We start from the raw sequence: 5,119 nt of genomic DNA on the forward strand, positions 1-5,119 counted from the left end.
GGTGGGTATTGAGGAGGGCACGTTCTGCATGGAGCACTGGGTGTTGTGCACGAACAATGAATCATGGAACACTTCATCTAGAACTAATGATGTAATGTATGGGGATTAACATAAGAATAAAAAAAATAAATAAAATAAAATAAAATAGTCTGACTATTTTAATAAATAGAGTAATTTCTAGCCTTCAGAAAAAGGATCAGAAGTTTGAGAACAATGGGGCACCTGGGTGGCTCAGTCAGTTAAGTGTCTGTCTGGCCTTTGATTTTGGCTCAGGTCATGATCTCAGGGTCGAGGGATCAAGTCCCGCGCTGGACTCCGCATTGAGCATGAAGCCTACTTAAGATTCTCTCTCCCTCTCTCTCTGCCTCTGCCCCCCACCACCCGCTTGCTCTCTTAAAAAAAAAAAAGTTTGAGAATACGATTTCCTCATCGGCGGGTCAATGACACTACTTTGATTTTACCTACTTTGATTAGAGAACTTGATAGGATTCCCAAGCTGCAATAATACAAATTGTTCTCCTGAGTCAAAACTGCCAGTTCATATTCATCTAGGAAAAACCAAACAAGATAGAACAAAATTGAAATGAGGGTTGTTTCAACGGATGAAAATATAAAAAATATAAAAAGTTTACAAAAAATTACCCCAGATTCCGTCATATAGGCCAGGGGTCAGCAAACTTCTTCTGTAAAGAACCAGATGGTAAATATTTTCTGCTCTGCTGATCGTGTGCTTTTTTTTTTTTTTTAAGATTTTATTTATTTATTTCAGAGAGAGAGAGAGAACAAGCAGGCAGAGGGAAAGGGAGAAACAGGCTCCTGGCTGAGCAGGGAGCCCAATGTGGGACTCGATCCCAGGACCCTGGGATCACAACCTGAGCCGGAGGCAGACGCTTAACGACTGAGCGACCCAGGCGCCCCGATCATGTGTTATGTTTACAAGTGTTTAACTCTGTGAAAGCAGCTAGGGGCAACTTGTAAATGAATGGGCATGACTGTGTTCCAATAAGACTTTATTTACAAAACCAGGTGGTGGGCCACATTTGGCCCTTGGGCCATGGTTTGCTGACCCCTGACTTAGGTAACCCCAGTTAAATGTTTTAGGAAACATCTTTTCTGGTAGTCTTGTATTCGCGGTATCATATTCTGGAACCCCCTCAAGTTTTTTAAGAAAAGAGCTTAACTGGGGGCACCTGAAGAGCCTGCTTCTCCCTCTCCCACTCTCCCTGCTTGTGTTCTCTCTCTTGCTGTGTCTCTCTCTGTCAAATAAATAAATAAAATTAAAAAAAGAAAAGAAAAGAGCTTAACTGTTTTCTTTCATGTGTATGAATATACCCGGATGAACTACAACTGATTAAACCTGTCCTCCACGGACGGACACTGAGGTTGTTTCTGGTCTTTTGCAGACACAAAGTTCCAAGGAACACAGGACACCACTAAAAGGTTTTGTGAAAGGGTCAACTTATTTCCTACATATTTTTATTCTTTAAAAAAAGAAAATCGGGGCGCCTGGGTGGCTCAGTCGTTAAGCGTCTGCCTTCGGCTCAGGTCATGATCTCCAGGTCGTGGGATCGAGCCCTGCATCAGGCTCTCTGCTCAGCGGGGAGTCTGCTTCTCCCTCTCCCTCTGCCTCTCCCCACTGCTCCTACTCTCTCTCTCTCTATGTATCTCTCTGTCTCAAATAAATAAATTAAAAAAAAAAATTCTAAAAAAAAAAAAATAATAACAAAAATAAAAAAAGAAAATCAAGGAAGCTTTCAGAAAAAGTGAGGCTTAAGCTGAAACTTGGGGAAAGCATCTGATGTAGAAATGCGGAGGGGTGTTTGCAGAGCAAGGAGCGAATTAACCTAGTTTCTCAACCTTGGCTTTACTGAGTTTTGGAGCCAGATCCTTCTTTGTAGTGGGGGGAGGGTGTGTGTGTCCTGTGCCTTGTAGGATGCTGAGCAGCATCTTGGGCCTCCACCCAGTGGATCCAGTAGCACGCCCCCAGATAAGACGACCATCTCCTCTGATGTCATCCCCAGACATCGCTGAGTGTCCCCAGGTTGAGGAAATGGGGGGTTGCTGTTCAACAGGTCTAGAGTTTGAAGGATGCAGGACGAGTCCGTTCTAGAGCTCAGCTGTGCATCATGCCTGTAGTTAAATACTGCACTGGGCACCTCACGATTTGTTAAGAAGGCAGATCTCCTGTTACGTGTTCTCACCACAATGGAGTAGAAAATGAGGTGTAATGGAGGAGGCAGGTGGCAGAGCGACTCACACAGTGACAGGACGCCCCTTATGTACAAGCAAACAACCCGTCTGGGCGATGCTAGACATTCTCAGCAGATCCATAATTGATCTGCGGTGTGCATCTTGCAACTGACTGTGTTTCACCCCAAATTCCTAACCATGGTTACCTCCAGGAAGCCAAAGAGGGGCCTAGGTTTAGGGAGCCGGTACAGGGGACTTTATTTTTTTCATTTTTATTATAATTTTTTTTTTAAGAGACAGAGAGTGAACAGGGGTGGGGGGTGGGGAGAGACAGAGGGAGAGGGAGAAAGAGCCTCTCAAGCAGGCACCATGCTCAGCACGGAGCCCGATGCGGGGCTCGATCTCACGACCCTGAGATCATGACCTGAGCCGAAATCAAGAGTCAGACGCTTAAGCAACTAAGCCACTCAGGCGCCCCAAGGGACTTCAACTGTACTTGGAATATTAAAAAAAAAAAAAAAAAAAATCCTTTAAAGGACCATGCACCACTGGCTTAGTTATAAGAGCATTTTATATCATGAATTTCTGTAACTATTTAAAGTTAACTTTAAACAGCTACAGGGACACAGATGGTAGAATGTAATGCAATGATCAGCAAACAGGGGAGATACTGACTTAGCACCCACGTGACTCCCCAGTGTGTCCCACTCTTTGCCTCCTGTGAGGAGAAATATTAGTCGGGCGAAGCTCATCTTTCAGGACAGCAGCAGGACAATAATTGCGTAGCAAAGAAATCCTGAGATGCCATCTGTTATGGGTTGAAATGTGTCCCCTCCAAAAAAGATATGTTGCAGTCCTAATCCCCAGGACCTCAGAAGGTGACTGCATTTGGAGATCAGGTCTTTACAGAGGTGATTAAGTTAAAATGAGGTCATCGGGGTGGGTTCTAATCCAGTATGATGGGTGTCCTTGTAAAGAAGGTGGGGGGGGGGGGTTTGGACACAGCCGCGCACAGAGGGAGTGCAGTGTGGAGACGCAGGGGGAAGACAGCCACTTACAAGCCAGGGAGGCAGGCCTGGGGCAGATCCTTCCCTGAAGCCTCTGCAGGGAGCACGGCCCTGCCGACACCTTGATTCAGAACCATCTGCCGTTCTAAGCCCCCCAGTTTGTGGGCATTTGCTGTAACGTCCTAGGAAGCCAACACCCAATCCATATTCTACCTCCTGGTGAAGGGTACAAGTTTACGCCGGGAATTGTTCCCGAATGTGTGATAATCACATTTTGGTTCGGGTTTCGTTTGGTTTTGGCTAGACTGAATCTAGTGGGTCAGTGGTGAGTAAGCCCCGTGGAAGGCACTTCTAGAAAGCTACCCATGGGTGGGGCACGCACTAGCAGCAATGCTGTGGATGGTGATGTTGGCTTCAGAGATGGAAGAATACAAGGTGTTGGGTCCTTCTCGCACATGGACAGGGTAGACGAGCTGACCTGTGAGACGACAGGGCACAGTCATGAGGAAAGGGACCCCCCACTGCTGAAACACCGAGCGGTCCCCGCCGCCCGCCCCAACCCTTGGTGAGGGACTCAAATGATACAAAGTGGGGGAAAACACAGCACCGAGGCGCACCACCTGTAGAGCATCGTGCAGAAGGCGCTTAGGGTTGAGAAAACCAAGCCTGTGTGCCCGGTGGGACGGGAATGTGGCGCATCGGCTGCGGAGTTCACAAGAAAGGCTGTCTCACTGCTGGAATGCCTTTGACCGTATGCGTAACACGGGCAAGGAACAAGAGCTTCCGTTCTCCGATGAGCTCTCCAAATGGACGGGCCGGCCCTGAGCCCTTCTCTTGCACTGGGGGGAGGGGAGGGGAGGGGATCGACGGTGTTCAGGCGGCCTGAGTAGTGGGCGTAGTGGGTGGTCTTCCCTGACAGTACCCCTTTCCCCCTGGGGGGGCTGCCTTCTGCTTCTCAGCTAGGCCAGCGGGAGGTGCTGTGCTGTTTTCCCAGTTCTCTCTGGCCAGGGCAAGTCCAAGTGGGCAGCCCCGAGCCATGTCCTGGAGTCGCTGACCTTGGCGCCAAAACAAGGCTTGTGGTTCTTGGAGGGAGACTTGGGCTCTGCCCTAGGTGACTGGTGGGCGACTTTCAGAACCTGCCCACGTGGCCCCCTCAGGACTCCTGGGGCAGGAAACTGGGGCAGGGTGGGGGGCGGGGGGAGAGATGGACACAGTGAGCACCGAGAGTGAGAATGGGCTGGAGGCCTCTCCCCTGCTGGAGGCCGGGGAGACAAAAACCAGCTGTGCTTTCCCCACCCAGAGGGGGACACCCAGAGCCCGGGCCTGGCTCACCTGAGTTTCTGGAAACCAACAGGCTCTTCTCAAACCAGAAGATTAGAATGCCTTTCTGGCCTGGGGTGATGAGGATGTCCAGGGTCCCGTTGTAGTCGAAGGGTAGCCCAAAACTGCTGTTCAGCGGGTGTTCTGAGTAGCCGAACCTAGCCTGAGAGGAAAAGACCACGGAATCTGGGGGAAGGCATCACAGGCTCGGCGGAAGCAGGGGTCGGCGTGCTTTGCGGCGGAGACTTCCTTCAAATCTTATTATCTGGGCCAGTGGCTCTCAGCTTGGGGCGGCCCTGCCCCCAAGGGACACTGGGCGATGTCCGGGGGGATACGAGGAGCTGTCAGGACTAGGGGTGCTCCCGGCTTGGCCTGGGGCCGCTGCTCCACAGTCCACAGTGCCCAGGATGGCCCTGGACCAACCCTGGACAAAGAGCTCTCCTCCCCCAGTGTGCACAGTGGGAGGCTGAGGAGCCCTACCCTCTCCTGGGCTGCCACAGACAACAGCGCTCGGGGCAGGATGGATGGCGCTGGACCCCTGCAGCTGCCACCTCCAGGACACCAGGCGGGGGGTGGGGTGGGGGGTGGTTGGGGCGGGGGGG

General features: G+C 50.6%; 1 long non-coding RNA gene across 2 annotated transcripts; it reads right to left on the reverse strand.

Annotated features, from left to right (window-relative positions):
- Nucleotides 1-452: 452 nt before the first annotated feature.
- LOC145718250 (uncharacterized) lies at nucleotides 453-4,917 on the reverse strand. Of its 2 annotated transcripts, XR_014141675.1 has the most exons (4): nucleotides 4,530-4,917; nucleotides 3,580-3,675; nucleotides 643-683; nucleotides 453-548 (listed from the first exon to the last, which is right to left on the reverse strand). It is a non-coding gene; the product is annotated as an uncharacterized LOC145718250 (long non-coding RNA). The 2 variants fall into 2 exon arrangements; XR_014141676.1 differs by lacking the exon at nucleotides 643-683 and having other exon boundaries at nucleotides 4,530-4,900.
- Between the last annotated feature and the right edge of the window lie 202 nt (nucleotides 4,918-5,119).

The sequence above is a fragment of the Leptonychotes weddellii genome, unplaced genomic scaffold, assembly GCF_054177405.1.
Source record: "Leptonychotes weddellii isolate Sample4059 unplaced genomic scaffold, ASM5417740v2 HiC_scaffold_12708, whole genome shotgun sequence".
Taxonomy (NCBI): domain Eukaryota; kingdom Metazoa; phylum Chordata; class Mammalia; order Carnivora; family Phocidae; genus Leptonychotes; species Leptonychotes weddellii.